Consider the following 18,131-nt stretch of genomic DNA (forward strand, 5'->3'; position numbering starts at 1 on the left):
ATAAATTAAAATTATTTGAAAATAATTTGTAGAAAAATATTTGAACCTAAAAGGGATGAGGAAACATTTAAGTGGAGAAGGTTACATAATTTAGAACTACATGATTTGTATTCATGTCCATATATTATTAGAATTATTGCATCAAGAAGACTTAGGTGGGCAGGCCTGAGATTGACCTAAAGGAAATCGGTAGGGATGGAAAAGAGTGTATAGATCTTGCTCAGGTTAGGGAAAGATGGAAGGCCTGTGTTGCTGCAAACATAAACTTTCGGGTTTAGGATAGCTAGAGTTTATTTTTATTATTATTATAATTATTTTACAATACCTATCTATCTACATGTAAAAATATATGCAGATGCAGTAGCGACTCCTGGATTATTTTGGGTGTAGGAAGTTATAATAAACAGACCGAGGAAAATTTTTGAATGCTCTCCCTGTCTGTCATGTGTGAATTGAGTACGATTTTGCCAATTCCAACCTCCTGATAAGAAAAAAGTACTGTTTCAACTCTTAAATTACGCTACATACGATAAAAGTAATGCTAGTGTCTTTTATTATTATTATTATACAATTATTTTTAATGTATCATTTTCTGATTGCTGTAGTAGTTTTAAGTTCAATTTATGCAGCTATTTCGGAGTTGTGAACTGCGTTATTGATTATTTATTATAGTTAATAATATTGGAATTTCGACCCTTAATAAAATGAGTTCAGTATAGTTCTTGACAAAAGTACAAAAGTAACGGCGTCTGTTTGTTTTTATTTGTAACCCCCTACTTTCTAACGATTTCCTTTCATAAAATGTTCGTCACTTGTTAAATCGGAGAGGATAAAGAAAATATTAAAAGAAGAGGATGTACCAGGGACTGTAATAGCGGTCGGCATACTTCCTTTTGTTTGAAACAAGTCCGCTAGAAAAGTACAAACAATATCTGGAGAATTATAAAAAAATAAAAATATTTCCTCAAAAAATATCTTCATTAGAATTCAATGTGTCTGTTTCCCAGGGACGTCCGTTTTCGAGATGATGCTGGATTCTACCATTATACCAATAACAGAGTGTTAGGTGCCAACCAAGTTAAAATGTTGCTAGGTGTAGAACTATTAGACTAGGGTTGACACCACTGATTGAGGAAACCACGAGAGCTTCCTCGCGGACCATACAACTTGTTCCTCACTTCCTACATGCGAGGAATCGCCCCTGATCAGATGTATCATGAAGGACAGTATCTCACTCTGATTGATATATGTGCATTGTGAAGTACAAAAAGACAATGAACTGTTCATCAACAAAGTGATAGATGTTTATTGAAAGACAGCAAGGCGAATCCAGTTTCTATCTAAATAGAAGACTCGAGTCTGAACTTGTATACAACACCAAAGTATTTTCAATTCAATTTGAATTTTATGATTTGAACAGTAATAATACTAATAACAGTTTCTATGATTCTGCCCCCCCCCCCCCCGCTTAAAAAAATCTGAAGCTACGGTCTTTTAACTTTTCCAGGGCCGGCAGGTTGTAGGCAAGAGGGCGAGGAAGTAGCAATGGACACCAGTCTACTATAGCTCGTTATAAACAATAAATGAAAATTTAATTAATATCTGGCATGAGGCCCGAGTTGCCCAACCTAGGCCAGGCTTTGGATTTATTATAATTTAATCAAAAGTATTATTAATTTTTAGATGAGCATCAGTAAAAAAAACCACTACGAGTGTGTTTCTTGCATGCAACACGTTCTTGAGTTATGTCTTAGAATAAAGTAACTATAATTAACTTACAGTTACTCTCTAAAGTTAAAACTCAGTTACTTTAGAAAAGTTACTTTCCAAACGGTAATTATTATAGATATGCTATAGGCGTTGCTTGTCATAATTGCACGTGACATACTTAGCTCAGATATGTCGAGACTCAAGGCGGGGATTTTGAAATCGAGACGAAAGAGGCATTATTACGAGATGATACGAGACAAGTCTCTTCTTTGTACCAACCCTATCATCACCGTTGCATGAAGTAAGTGACGAAGTTTAAATAAAAGAAAGTAGAACACTTTGTAGAATTTGGTTGATAATTTGTGTGTGTCTCCTCACTTTCTTCCTTCGGCACACAGCTTTATTTTGTTTTGAAAGCACTCAGTCCGAAGTAATTGAAGTCTAAAATTGGTAAACGCTGTAAGTGCCACAAGAATTCAAACACCGTTTTCCACGTTAAACTGTGAAATGTGCCATGCTTTATAATGTGGTAAACGTGGAAATTGGCTGGTAGCCCTCTAAGTAGTTCAAAGGGCGTGTAAAGAGGTCACTAGATGAACGTCCTTGCGGGCTGATGTGGTGAACAATGCGATTTCCCAACACTCTCGCTTTTGGCACTTACAACGTTTACTACTTTTAGTCCTCAATTTATTATACGTTGATCTGCGGCAGTACCCTAAAAAAATATATCGTGGCCGCATATATCTTAAGGTTAGTTCTTGTTTAAATCCAGGTAGATTTTAACATACCGCAAAGATAGATTCCATAGATGTGACTGGTGGACGCATTACATACTGGAATTTTTGTATGGCGCAAATTAAAAAGCATCACATTTTGTACAAAACGACAGCTTCGACTGACTCCTTTTTTATAACTAAGGTTCTCCAAGAATAATACAGCGTAAGTTAAGCTATTAAAACTACAAAACTACTATTCTACAGAAAAAAAGGGGCAGATCTCCAGGGGTGCTCACGGGTTGTCAGGGGGAGCCTTGTAAACCAAGTCTATTTTTCAAAAGTTTAACAGTATTAATTTAAGGTAAATTATGTGTGTGGAGGGAGGCGTGGGGCGGGGAGTAGGGGGTCATTAAGTTATATATATTTTAGAGACATCATACAAATAATACATTTTTTTATATCTTTTAAAATATCGCTTCAAGTGTTACTGCTACTGAAATCATCTCTTAGTACACACTCCACGTCGTCCTAGTTGGTAAAAATGCTAATAATATGTGCGAATGTGTGGTTACAAGCCGTCATTGATTGCATTTTGTAAACACCGAGTGCTTTACTCCTTGCGCGGTTTGCTCTTTGTTTACGAAACAGAACATTTCCGAGAGGTGGCGTTGTAATCAAACAGAACATTTCTGAAGTCAGTGACGACTTGTACCCACACATTCGCACACATTATTAGCATTTTACCAACTAGGACGACGTTTACAAACAATGAAGTCAGTGGCGGCTTGCAATCACACATTCGCGATTATCTCGAAAACTGCTCGTTTGCAGACCCATGTTTACTGAGACTTTTATGCTTCTATTATCGTGTACTTTCACCTGTGTCAGTTTGCGCTATTACTTTTGAGACACCCTGTATAATTGTCGCTATTTAGACTTATTATAATTAAGATTGATTGATTGATTGAGTTGGTGTTTTAAGTCCACTTTATGCACAGTAAGGCTAATCGGGACTGGACCTACAGTTTAAAGTGGGATCCGAACCACTATGTGCCTTCACCGGGTATCGAACTTCTTATAATTAAGATGAACGAATGTAATAGCTGCTGTTCATGCTGTGTGAATTTATCCTTCACCAAAGTTGTGAGCAAAATAATATCTGCTGTCTACATTTTCACACTTCACTGCAAACAAATTACACAGAATAGTTGTACCTAATGTCGAGGGGACTGACGGCAGTGCTCCCCCTGGCCACTGCCTGACTATGGGCCTGGAAAGGGGCCTCTACGCCGTGACATCACCTAAACGTGCAGTTGAATATCCTACGCGGGCTCACCTATAGAAATTCAACTTCTGATTCTCGTTGCTTGCTAGTTCAAGTAGCGACACCTGTGGCCCGTTTCCGGGAGCTTCTTGTTCCTTATCTTGTGCTTGCTTGAATGCTGTGTGTTCGATGTTTTCGTGTGTTATCATTGAATTTAACGTTGTGAGTGTAATAACGGCATAAAAGTATTATTAAAGCGTGTGAGTTTTTCGCTGTTGTGTTGTGTCCTATTCTCGATAATAGAAAATTGGTGTCGTATCGGCTACGTTTCGTTGAATACTTTTAAAACGTATTTTTGTATACGTTTGTGTAATGCATCGATATATAATGAACTTGTGCGAAGTATATACACACGTAACGTAAGAATAATAGATAGAAAGGAGTCGATTTCAGCCGCCAGTGATATCCTGCCCCATATGACAAATCAGAAGCAAGAAATGTGTAAGGGCACGAAGCGACTGATCAGGTAAGTGAATGATTTTTATTTTAAAATTCGACATCGGATCGAAATTTCAGTGAAGTAGAATGTATGTAAATTGCCATGCTATTCAAAATTGCTTACTATGCGATTTAATCTATACGTACGTAAAGCGGTTTTATGAATGTTCTTTTAGGTATCATGTCAATCACAAGTACAGGGTGGTCCATATGTCTTGTTACCCCCTCGAATCAATATCTTGTTATCTCTAATTCAGCGTTTCTTTTGAAGAGATGGCTGACACAAGCTCCTACAATGTAGAAGAGCGTCTTGTTGTCAGTGTTTGGGCCCATGAACGTCCACATACCGGCAAGACCATGGAGGATGTGCGACGAGATTTCACAAGACGATTCCAAAAAAGTGCACCACCAAAAGTGACAATACTATGTTGGGAAAAGAAACTGTTTATGTTGGGATGTATCAAAGACAAACCGAGGCCTGGTGCACCAACCAAAAGACAGAACACATGTGCAGGGGTGGAGGCATCTGTGCTTCGGTCACCACAGAAGTCACTGCGCAAACGGTCTGCTGAGCTTGGAATCCAGAAAACAACAATGTTACAACACACGAAGAAGGATCTTCGATTGAAATCCTTTAAACCAGCAAGCGTCAACGAGCTCAGTGATGATGACATGCGTAGACGACATGCAGCATGAGGAAGAATGTTGGAGGTATTTCCGACACTCCCGCAGCGGGCTGACCTTTTCTTCTCCGATGAATGAGCAATATATCGAAGTGCACGTGCAAGGAATGTGTATTTCTGGTCCAAGGAAAATCCGCATTATTACGAAGAGCTGGAAAACAACCCCTCCACATGTGATGCTCTGGGTCGCTATGTCCGCTAAACACTTGATAGGTCCCTGTTTCTTCGATGGCGTAGTCAATCAACACTCCTATCTCGCCATGTTACGGGCATTTTTTGTTCCACAGCTCCAAAGAATTAATCTCCTGGGACGTTCCTGGTTTCAACAGGATGGAGCACCGCCTCACTATGCCATCGCTGTCCGGCAATATTTAAGTAAAGTGTTTCCCAATAGGTGGATAGGACGCGGATCGGTACATCATCCGGCGCCTCTGGATTGGCCTCCCAGAAGCCCTGATCTCTCGTCTTGTGACAATGTCCTCTGGGGCATTTTTAAGGAAAATATATCACAACAACGATACCAAAAAACAGAACAATTAAAGGACGCTATTAGGGCAGCCTTTCAGACAACAATCACGAAAAATTTGCTTCGTAAAATCTCACACAGGTCATGGCGCCGTGCCATTTTGTGCCATGAAAATAATGGTGGTCATACTGATCTTTTGGATGCGTGAACAACATCCTGGTTGACGCTGAATCCATACGTCTTACAAATTGTTATATTGTTATTATCATAATATAAAATTATGTAAAATTGTTGGTGTCACACGACATGTGGAATGAATGGCTACCTTACACTTCATTATATTATATTGTATTATTATAAAGTTGTATTATTATCAAGTTATGTAAAATTATGGGGGTAACAAGACATATGGACCACCCTGAACTAGACGTCCTGATTTTAGCAGGACGTAGGCGTCGACTCCATTTGGCTTGGGGGGGGGGGGATCGAGCCCCGCAAATAATTTTGCTTAAGAGATTTAATGTATTATTTTGCATCTCTTGTAAAGTTTACTCTGAATTGTGCCACATGAACTTAACTTTAAATACACATTTGAAATGTTCTAGACCATCAACTTTGGGGGGCTATGACCAGAGACAGCAACACAAATGACTTATTACTATATACTAAGTATGTAATTATGAGTAGTATTGTTAAAATTTTTACTAAAAAAAAGTTTCAAAAGACAGTGTGCATGCACTAGGGTAGTGGATGGGACGTTCTGGCTACAAATGGCTCTCACATGACACTCAGAACGAGATCGTTGATATATTACGGAGATCTGTTTTGCGCTCCGTGGTAGCAGATATTAAAAGTTGGGAATATTTTGCTATTATGGTTGACGAAACTTGTGACATATCCATCCATGGACAATTAATAATCTGCATTCGAACTGTGAATAAAAATGTTGATATTTTTGAGGAATTCATGGGCTTTTATGAGATTCCGAACACTGAGGCCAAAACTTAAAAAAGGGAGAGAGCGAGTCATTCATTAATTTATTTCAGTGATCAGAGCCCCCCAATAATGTTTACAAGTCTGCGACCCTGAGCAGGACAGAAATGTTTTAGAGGTCATGAAACTCCAAAAACCCAAATACGTTTTTCCTTTTTAAAATGTCATTCAAAGCGTAAGTACTGCTGATCAAGACGAAATATATGAAACTGATCTTAATGAGGTTACTAATGTTCAAGCTCGTGTATTCACTGTTAAAATTAATGAATGGAATTGTACTAAGATCCGGTTAGACTCTTGAAAGATGGACATCACATTTCAATTTCGTTTGAAAATGTGTGTACAATTGTAGGGTTTGATTTGTGTGTCTCCCACACTTTTTTTAGAAACTGTACTTATTTCAAGGGCTCTTGAATATACAGTGATGGACAAAAGTAATCATACAGTGGAACTGAAAGGAAGAAAGGACGAATTGCAGCAGCTAGAAAAACAATAAGGAAGTCAAAACTGTTAATGCTTGACCATGTATGCACCAAACGATATATTGACAACAACAATAAATAACAGATGCTGCTTGTAGAAAAATAAAATACAATACATTCTCAATACCCGCTTCTTTGGCTGGATAAAAGTATTCATACACGAACATAAAAGTTCACTTTGAAGACAAGAAGGGAACAAATACCATGTCAGAATTTAGTATGCATTCCTCTGTTATGGAGAACAGCTGTCAGTCTCTTTTGCATAGAACAAGAGGCGTGGTTATTTCAGATGTAATATTGTGCCACTCATGCAAAATGACCTCTTTCAGTCTATTCTTGCTTGTTATGTCATGTTTTCGGAGTCTGGTTTCCAAATGGCTCCAAAGATATTCAATGGGGTTAAAGTCTGGGGACTGAGGTGGAGTTTTGAGTGTGTGGGGAGTATTATATAACAACCAAAGGCGGACAATCTCAGCTGTATGTTTAGGGTCGTTGTCCTGCTGGAAGTGAAAATCATTCCAAAGACCCAAATGATTGATACTCTGCTGCAAATTATTCTTCAGAATATCCAAATAGACAAATCTATCCATAGTTCCCTCAATAAAGACGAGTTCTCCAACACCTGAGGCTGACATACAGCCCCAGACCATAACGTCACCACCTCCATGTTTAACTGTGGTCAAGAGATTTCGAAGCTCAAGCTCAGTATTTGGCTTTCTCCGCACCAAAATGCTACCATCACTATGGATAATATTAAATTTACTCTCGTCCGTAACCAACACTTTATCCCAGAAGTCCAAACTTTTACTTACTCCTTTGCAAATGTTAATCTGGCCTTCTTGTTCTTCTTACTGGTGTATGGCTGGCCTCCTTGTAGGTACCCTAGCTCTGTACCCTGCTCGGTTGAATAGCCTTCTAATACTTCTTGAGGACACTTGTTTTCCGAGGTGTTCGTGAACATGTGCCGACACTGCTGAAGATGTTAATCTTGGGTTTTTCTTGATCATTCTCAACAGTCCTTGTTTCTCTCTCGAAGCAAGTTTCTGAGGACGCCCAACCCTTTAACTATTTATCAGCACTTTTGTGTCTTTATATCGTTTGATGACACTTTGCACAGTCGCACGACTTCTCCCAACTATGTCTGCGATTTCAGAATATGATTTCTTATTGTGATATAATGATATCATAATTCTTCTCTTCGATCGTGGTTTCCTTCCCTTTGCGGCCCATTTGACTTCCTGCAGCACGCCAACACCAAACCAACCACTTCCTTACACAGGTGCAAATACAGTAAACAAATATCTGGCACTGAATGATGGAAACGGTTGTTTCACGAACTTTTTTTGGGGTTTATAACCTGGCGTATGAATACTTATGACCATCCAAAAAGCAGTTTATCTAAGGATTACCCACATTTCTCATGACAATTTCAATTGTATGCACACAATTGCTTTGCGTTTCTATTCTTGCCATTCCAATGGAGCATATGTGCTATAGACTTGACTTACCTTTACGGTCTTCTTTGTATAATAACATGTTTCATTCAGACAATGCCTTTGTATGAATACTTATGTCCATGACTGTGCCTTGTTTATTGCCTGATGTATTCATGGCTTGATCCTGAAGTTAATTTTTTAATATGTAGAATATTTTCCTTCCTGTGCAACTGTAGCTAAGAACATAAATTACAATTGCCAAAATAATTAACAAATTATGTTGTGTGTGTTTGGAATGAGAGTGGGAACAGGGGGACTAAAAAAAAAGATAGAATGCTTCTGCTTTTGTGCATGATGTCAAACTTTTAATAATTGAAAATCTGTTCACCGTAATCGCAAGCTACCTTTAAATGTCAGTGGCTCGTAAAGAGTTGGCTACTCGCTGCACATGCTGGCAGTGACCTTGAGGGGAAGATTTTATCAGAGTTGTGTCGTGGTGTGTGCAAGGCAACACAACTCGATCGAACAGTCTGGGCGTGAGAGTAAACAACACAATCTAAAGCAATTTGTCTGTATCTCATAAAATAGTAAATGGGAATATATGAAATTTTGTAAAATTAATTGTCTTTCAAATAGAAGTTTAGCGTAACATTGATTTATTTGTCCCGGTAGTCTGTCCATTAAAAAGAAGGTATTTTTGAACACCTGGCTGTACTCCCGATTGAGAGTGCAAATTATTGCATGGTATATGAAGATTATGTTGTTTATGAAGGTTTTCTCTCCCATTTTGTCGCGGAGATGTTTGCGGTGAAGTAATTTACCTTTTTTTTTTACCTTAACTTGAAGCAGTTCGCCTTGAGTAAATCAAACCGTGAGAACTGAAAAATTACGAAACCAAAATAGGAGTGTTCGATTTTATGGTGTTAATAATATTATATTGTTAGCTTATGCGTGTTAGGTTCGACGAACATAGAAATTTTCGACGTTTGACTTCACCGAGTTCGAATCTCGTATGGGTGTTCCTTGTGAGTGACCCTTCATCAATTTCGTCTTCGTAATTGGCCAAAACGGACAGAGAAACGAAGTAAAATAAATAAGTCACTCAATCGACGTTTCTGTTAGACTATAGGAGTACTAAGTTTGGTGGTGTTGTCATTCACACGTGTTTTATCAGTATTTGAATGTACAAACAAAAGTTTTTTTACGATTGATTTAATTCTTGTTATTTACTGTTGCTTTCCTGTCACTTTCGGTTAATCGCAACGATAAGGATGAATGACAATATGATGAAAATGATGAAGGGACACTCATGAGTCATGAAGAACACCATGCCCAGAGTGGGATTCGAACTCGTAACTCCTGTCCCTGTAGCCACGGGCGTAACTTGAGACCTAATTTTGAGAGTCAGAATCAAACTGGGCTTAATTTTGAGAGCAGCAGAATCAAACAGGGCTCAATTTTGAGGGGCAGAATCAAACTGGGCCTATTTTTGAGGGGGCAGAATCAAACTGGGCCTAATTTTGAGGGGGCAGGATCAAACTGGGCCTAATTTTGAGAGCAGCAGAATCAAACTGGACCTAATTTTGAGGGGGCAGAATCAAACTGGGCCTAATTTTGAGGGGGCAGAATCAAACTGGGCCTAATTGTGAGGGGGCAGAATCAAACTGGGCCTAATTGTGAGGGGGCAGAATCAAACTGGGCCTAATTGTGAGGGGGCAGAATCAAACTGGGCCTAATTGTGACGGAGCAGAATCAAACTGGGCCTAATTGTGAGGGGGCAGAATCAAACTGGGCCTAATTTTGAGGGGGCAGAATCAAACGGCCTAATTTTGAGGGGCAGAATCAAACTGGGCCTAATTTCGAGAGCAGCAGAATCAAACTGGGCCTAATTTTGAGGGGGCAGAATCAAACTGGGCCTAATTTTGAGGGGGCAGAATCAAACTGGGCCAAATTTTGAGGGGGCAGAATCAAACTGGGCCTAATTTTGAGGAGGCAGAATCAAACTGGGACTAATTTTGAGAGCAGCAGAATCAAACTGGGCCTAATTTTGAGGGGCAGAATCAAACTGGGCCTAATTTTGAGGAGGCAGAATCAAACTGTGCGTAATTTTGAGGAGGCAGAATCACACTGGGCATAATTTTGAGAGCAGCAGAATCAAACTGGGCCTAATTTTGAGGGGGCAGAATCAAACTGGGTCTAATTTTGAGGGTCAGAATCAAACTGGGCCTAATTTTGAGGGGGCAGAATCAAACTGGGCCTATTTTTGAGAGCAGGAGAATCAAACTGGGCCTAATTTTGAGGGGCAGAATCAAACTGGGCATAATTTTGAGGAGGCAGAATCAAACTGGGCCTAATTTTGAGGAGGCAGAATCAAACTGGGCATAATTTTGAGGGTCAGAATCAAACTGGGCCTAATTTTGAGAGCAGCAGAATCAAACTGGGCCTAATTTTGAGGGGGCAGAATCAAACTGGACCTATTTTTGAGGGGGCAGAATCAAACTGGGCCTATTTTTGAGGGGGCAGAATCAAACTGGGCCTAATTTTGAGGGGACAGAATCAAACTGGGCCTAATTTTGAGGGGCAGAATCAAACTGGGCATAATTTTGAGGGGGCAGAATCAAACTGGGCATAATTTTGAGGAGGCAGAATCAAACTGGGCCTAATTTTGAGGGGGCAGAATCAAACTGGACCTAATTTTGAGAGCAGCAGAATCAAACTGGGCCTAATTTTGAGGGCGCAGAATCAAACTGGGCCTAAGTTTGAGAGCAGCAGAATCAAACTGGGCCTAATTTTGAGGAGGCAGAATCAAACTGGACCTAATTTTGAGGGGGCAGAATCAAACTGGGCCTAATTTTGAGGGGCAGAATCAAACTGGGCCTATTTTTGAGGGGGCAGAATCAAACTGGGCCTAATTTTGAGGGGACAGAATCAAACTGGGCCTAATTTTGAGAGCAGCAGAATCAAACTGGGCATAATTTTGAGGGGGCAGAATCAAACTGGGCATAATTTTGAGGAGGCAGAATCAAACTGGGCCTAATTTTGAGGGGCAGAATCAAACTGGGCCTAATTTTGAGGGGGCAGAATCAAACTGGGCCTAATTTTGAGGGGGCAGAATCAAACTGGGCCTAATTTTGAGAGCAGCAGAATCAAACTGGGCCTAATTTTGAGGGCGCAGAATCAAACTGGGCCTAATTTTGAGGGGGCAGAATCAAACTGGGCCTAATTTTGAGGAGGCAGAATCAAACTGGGCCTAATTTTGAGGGGGCAGAATCAAACTAGACCTAATTTTGAGGGTGTGGAATCAAACCTGGGGTTTAAGTTTGGGGGAAGAGATTCGAAAAGTTTTCCATCCAACAGCGTCCAGGATTATTTGCTAAATAACTGTGACGTTTGCGAAATCACAAATATTACTCTTTATTACTTTGCTCCTCAGGTGCCCTAACTTGTAAATTTTTGATAAACCTGAAATATTGGGGGGGGGGGTGCAAGTGCCCCCTCTTGCCCCCGGCAAATTACGCCTATGCTTGTAGCGTGCTGTGCTCACCACTCCACAAGCGAGGTCGGCCGAGTGTTTACGAATAAAAAAATTGTGACACTGATAATTATTTTTATTTAGGTTTTTGCTACCCGGAACACATTTTGTATTACGTAAACATCGAAATCCATCGTTTAGAAAAAAAACAAAAAACTACGTGATTCTCGAGGGCGTACAGTCGGTCAAGGGCTCAAAATGTATACGTTCATTCCATCTTAAAGTTTTTTTTATGAACAAAGTAATTATCGTAAGAATTCTATCAACTTTTGGTAACAGTCGTATATTTTTAAACGTAGAAATAATGCCATAACAAGCAGATGGAGATCCTACAAGTATTGCTTGTAATGACCCCGAGTTTGCCATTACTTCGTGGTTTTATATTATTATATTTTATATTATTATTATTAGTAGTATTATACAGTTAATAATTCATATATATATTCATAAATATGGCCGCCTTTATAATCAAAATTATACACATATCTACAAGTATGAAAAGCGGCAAATTTAAGCAATTTACATAGTTTCAACATTAATCGTTTCATTTGCTTTTAAATGTTCTAAGGAGTGTTATAAGTTTCATTTTGATCAGTGAATTGAAGCCGAAGTTAATAATTTCTGAGTTAAATTCCGTATATCTATTTGTTGTTTCATGTTTCTGGCAAACGCCGTTCGTTTCTCTTATATTTTGAAAGCCATTGTTGATGTATTTAAACTCTTGTGGGGTGAGAAGATCACGTGCTTTTCATTGCATTGTTGCCACCACATACCTAAATTCACTGTGCCAGATTACTGTACTTTTCTAATATATTACTGTTGGCTTTTATAGAACTTCCTAGTATTAAAAGGGTTATTGTGTCTGGTAACACTGTGTAACTGAGGAGGTGTTTTCGCCTTCCAGGAAAACGGTTAGTAGTCGCGCGGAGAGATTTGAAGTAGCCAGAGGTGCTTCGCGTTACGGAAAAGATAGGCTTACGCATCTCGTGCTGTACCGTTCAAAAGTATTTGAATTGTAATTTTTAGTCTGACATGATATACGTGCGTGTCTAAAATAAACGTAAAGTTGAACATATTGCGGTTTTTCTTTATTTCGAAAGTGTATTTCGTACTTGTGGATACCTGCATCAGGAGGACAACCTCGTGGGTTGGACTTCACCTGTGGATCCAAGGGGAAGGAACGCAGTAATTCAGCCCGATCCCTGGGATTATCCAGCATGCTCTGCTGAGCTTATAAGGTAAGTGTACTGGTGAAGTGCACCGCTACGTGGGACGTAGCATGCTATAATTGCGACTATATTTATATTATTTAAATAATGAACGTTAACAATTGAACTTGAATATTGGTATATAATCAACTCTTAACAAATGCAATACATTACAAGGCTATATCTGTACAGGAAATATATCAGCTGAATCTCTCTCATTAAATAAATCTGTAGGTTCATTTTTCCACGTTTTCTAATGCGCATTACTTCATTAAATATAATATTACACCAGGTCACTATGATAATATAAATTTAAAAGTAGTGTCAATGTAATCAAAGGGTCCAGGGGTTCGTTACACGGTGGAGACACACAGTGGTTCTAAATATTATATACAGGATTATTAAAAAAGAATGGTACGAAATTAAGGTTAATTTATTTTTAAGTGGAAAGAGATACAAAAGCAATTCTGGTGGGAAAGAAGAACAGAAGGTTGTAAATTTACCTGGGTAATTACAAATGTTGGATATGAGCACCCTGGGTAACACGGCAGATGTCAAAACGATAATCCATTTCTTGCCAGACGCGTTCCAACATATCCTCGCTTACAGTGGCGTCGCGTGCGGTTCGCATACGGGTGTTCACAATAATGTTTTTGTACTGAGATTTACTCCTCTCTCGTAACTTCATCTTCAATTGAAAAAGTGAGAATAACAGTTCAATTTATTTTCAACAATTTCCCCCTCAAATCACTATAAAATCCTCCAGGTTTAGCGAATTGTCGCTAAAGTTTGCAACTATGTAGCACGGACCTGTTCGAGTCCCCCTAGACATGCCTTGTACGTGCTGCACTCTGGTGCCGAACGTTAGAAGTATTGTTCTTGCATCAGTGTTCGCACAGCGAAGTGAACATCTTCGGGGTATAGTGGCCAACAGCCCCTTAGCTGTCAGCTCTATGCAACACGCACAGCAATTGTGTTCAACGCCCTCCGTGAAACACTGTAGGAGTCAGTGTTACCAACTATCTAAAAAAGTTATCAGACGTGAAAGAATTTGTGTCAGAGTAAATTTTGTGTATATACTCGCACATCAAACATAGTATTTCTTCTATATGTATGTGTGTGTTTGTGCATTTAATATGTACGTAATTTAAGACATATACATGAGTGTTCACGTGCTCATGCGAACATTATCAGGCGACGCGCCTGTTCGGTTATCAGCTCCACTGCATGCTTTAAATTATTCAGGTCCTGTGGTAATGGAGGAACGTACACCAGGCCCGTACCCAGGATTTTTTGAGGGGGGGTGGCAAGCCCGAAACCGTGGTGATGATTATATATTGTCATATGACAATTATTAAAAAAATAATTATAGCATTGATTAATAAATTTATTTATATATATTTATAAACACATATAAAGAAATTAATTTGCTACATTTATAAACTTGCAAATTAATTTTTTTAACAAGTGATTCAACTGAAGTGAAATGTTTTTAATAAGTGTTAAATTTTATTTAATTATTGCTCTTTATTAATAAAGATAATTACATTTTCATACTTTTATTGTGTTATGTTTCTATAATGGTGAAAATCTATTAATGGTCTCTCGAAAGGAAACATTTCCTTATCAGAGTTGAAGCTAGAGATTTCAGCGCCCAGGACGAGAATAGATTTTCGCACCCCCTGTACCGAATTTGCATTGCCCCCTCCCCCTCTAGATGTAACTGGCGTACTTAGACATTAAATAAATTTTATGTACCCTCTCTTTTCCGTTGAATCCGACGAAAAGAAAACTTAGCATTCATGAAATGTGGCTAATAAAAGGGTAGTCGGTTCGGTTGTACATCCCATATCATCTTCTTTCAAGCAGTGTGTGTTATTGTTCAAATCTGCAAACTCGATTGTAAATTACAGATAACTAGGTGGAGGCACAAAAAAATGAGATACTTTACGAAGACATTAGTTTTCTACTAAATTAACATGTAGCCTATGTGCTATGTTTTATTCCCGACAACAGGAGGTGAGAAATTTTAATAGAACAAGATCTTTGGGGTAAAAGTGGGAGATGCCCCTTCCGCCGTGGGAATTCGTACCCTGTATGTGACCACCAACGCTATGGCATGATCCTTATAATGAAGAACATGTCTGAATGTGAATTAACCAAAAAAAGGGCATTTCCTCATCAAGACTGCAGTTCGAAAGAAAGTCGGAACAGGTAGTAAAAATGGTGAACTGTCCCGACGAAATTGGGATGTTTGGCACCTTCGCATAAATGGTTATAAAACTAAAATTAATAAATATAGTAGACTGCAGACTTCTGGAGTCTGCCTCTCTCCAGAAACCACACATTCTTTTATGAAAGAAGAAAATAGGAACTCTTGCAAAATCTTAAAAATCGTCCGTGTTACTTTTGTAGGATTTTATAGGTTCACATTAAAATATTTCATGGCTCGAGGGGTGAACCATGGCCCCCTTGGCCCCCCCTTTGGTACGGGCCTAACGTACAGTGTCTTCCACAAACCTCCATAAAGAGAAATCGCATGGATTAAGATCTGGGGATCGTGGAAGCCAGGTCAGCATTGCCAAATCTTGATTCCCGGTACTGCCAATCAAACGACAAGTAGCGCCTCTAGCGGATTTTACGTCAAATACAACCACAGGCTATAAATTTACAACCTTCCTTTCTTCTTTTCCACCAGAATTGCTTTTGTATCTCTTTTCACTTAAAAATTAAATTAACCTTACTTTTATACCTTTCTTTTGGAATAATGCTGTATATGCCTGACTTAAGACCCAGTATTCATTCCTTTGCAACAAATTTGAAATATAGTAAAATAAATTGTTACTAAATTGATTACGGAGAGTTAGGGAACGAAATATTTCTTCAGTCTCGTAGAAAATAGTTGTTCTTTGTGATTGCAACTTATTATTTGCTGGGTACTTCCCAGCATTTGGATAACTGATTAGATTTAAACATTTGAATTGAAATTATTAATGATTAGGAATATGCTTTCAAAAGGGAACGATATTGAGGAAATGAGTTGATAAATGCAGAATTAAACGAAATGCTGAACTTACCATTTTCCGTAATTGTGAGTTGAACTGCTAAGTTGAAATAACACAACTAAGCGAAGTGGATGTTTTTATACAGGTGCGTTGCATTGTTAACCGTAATCATTAATGAAAGCAGAAAAACAGTATTTAATTACCAGGCTTTTCCCTTAATTAAAATATAATTACGTATTGCTAATTGTAAGGCTCTCTGCAATAACAAAGCAAGTCATCAAAACAGGTTTTGAGCAACAAGGAGTGGAAAATGTTTTCATGAGTTATACAGACTGTATGGGACCACAGGTGTACAACCTACATTGTAGAGGAATATCAAACCCTCTGCAAATTTTGAAAATATGTCCGATTTTATTGCGGTTCGTGTATAATCAAGATAATATGACTTGCTTTATTATTTGAGAGCTTCTTAATTATAAACGGAAGTCCACTAGAATTGCAATGGTCTGAAGTTTCATTCAAGAGAAAAATAAGCATTTCCTTTTCCTGAATTGCTCATAAATTTCATTCTTTTGTGCTGCATATCACTTGTCCTTGCATTTAGTAAATTAATTAAGGAAATTAAAAATAGGACTTCTTAAGTGACAGTAGTTTCAAGAATATATTGGGAAGCATTAAAGTTGTATGATAAAATTTGCTCCACAGAATAACTAAGAAATATATAAATGCTACATGTAGATTATTTAGATCCACACATATGGCCATCAGAGAAAATAAGTAAAAGACGTATTCACAAGGACGACCGGAGGGAGCCAAGGGGGCCGTTGTACCCCTGGGAAATGATACCACCATTAAATTATGTAATTAACACACAGGTTTCACTGCTGTCACCATTATTACAAAGGACTCGTTATTACAGGTAAGACTCGTGGAAATCAAAATGTAGCAGTTTTTTTTTTTTTGTGGGAGAATGCCTTGATTCAGTCACGGACTGTTCTGGGTTGTAATAATCCCATTGAAAGTTAATGGGATCGTTACAATCCAGAAGTGTCCGTGACTGTACCACTCTGGAAAAACATTCCCTTGCTTTCTTCCCCTTGGAAAAAGAATCTTGCGGGCGCACGTGCATATTGATTGGGTTTTCGATTTTGCAGATCGAGAAGATCGAACACACATGGACACCAGAAGGTTTACAAAAGTGTACACACACAGAACGCCTGGATACTAGGGCTGAGGCGATACCGATGGCGATCAAGGACGTATTTAGGGGGGGGGGTCCAGGGCAGGCACGTATTTAGAAATATGTTTCGGGGGGTACGAACCAAGTGTCTCAGGAATAATAATATTAATAATATTGTTTATATTAAAATAATTATAAATGAAATTAATACTAATTACAACACATAAATTAATATTATATTATTATTACACGATTAGGTAAAAATACTGTATAGGAATAGATATATAAGAGCGCATATTCATTACGTAGCTTACCTGTAGTTAAGATCGGAATAGATGAACAATTGAATATTTATCGAATAACAAAAATGAAGTTACATGTAGTTGGAGAAAAGTAAGTTTCTGATGCATATTATTTTGAGTAGTAGTGTACATTACTTAATTTTAGTACTTGGTGAGTCGTTCGGGGGTCCGGACCAGTGGAAACCCCCCCCCCCCACTTTAATACGTTCTTCCTGTCCTTCAAAGCCGTATGATCCCAATATAATCCTTACCTTCCAATAAGCTCAGAGGAAAATAATAACATTGATTTACAACAAATGCTAAACAAGCATATTTTCATTATTTAATTTTAGTACTTGATAAATCTTTAGGGGGGGGGGTCCGGACCCTCCCGAAAGGATTGTCAAGTACTAAAATTAAATAATGAAAATATGCTTGTTTAGCATTTGTTGTAAATCAATGTTATTATTTTCCTCTGAGCTTATTGGAAGGCAAGGATTATATTGGGATCATACGGCTTTGAATGACATTACAAAGATTTATAACAAATTAATCACAAACTTTACTTTTCTCCAACTGCTTCTAACATTGTTTTTGTTATTCAATAAATATTCAATTCTTCATGTATTTGGAGCCGCCCCCCGTGGCGAAGTGGTTAGCACATCGCGCTACGACGC

The 18,131-nt window shown here is 38.5% G+C and overlaps 1 protein-coding gene across 1 annotated transcript in view; it reads left to right on the forward strand.

The window, feature by feature from the left end:
* Positions 1–3,987: 3,987 nt before the first annotated feature.
* Atg13 (Autophagy-related 13) overlaps positions 3,988–18,131 on the forward strand; it is a 361,003-nt gene continuing 346,859 nt past the window's right edge. Inside the window, exon 1 of the mRNA XM_083114859.1 lies at positions 3,988–4,216. The gene's annotated coding sequence lies outside the window, so the exon portion shown is untranslated. The remainder of the gene's footprint in view (positions 4,217–18,131) is intronic.

This window comes from Lepisma saccharinum, chromosome 29 (genome assembly GCF_977018435.1).
Source record: "Lepisma saccharinum chromosome 29, izLepSacc3.1, whole genome shotgun sequence".
NCBI lineage: Eukaryota > Metazoa > Arthropoda > Insecta > Zygentoma > Lepismatidae > Lepisma > Lepisma saccharinum.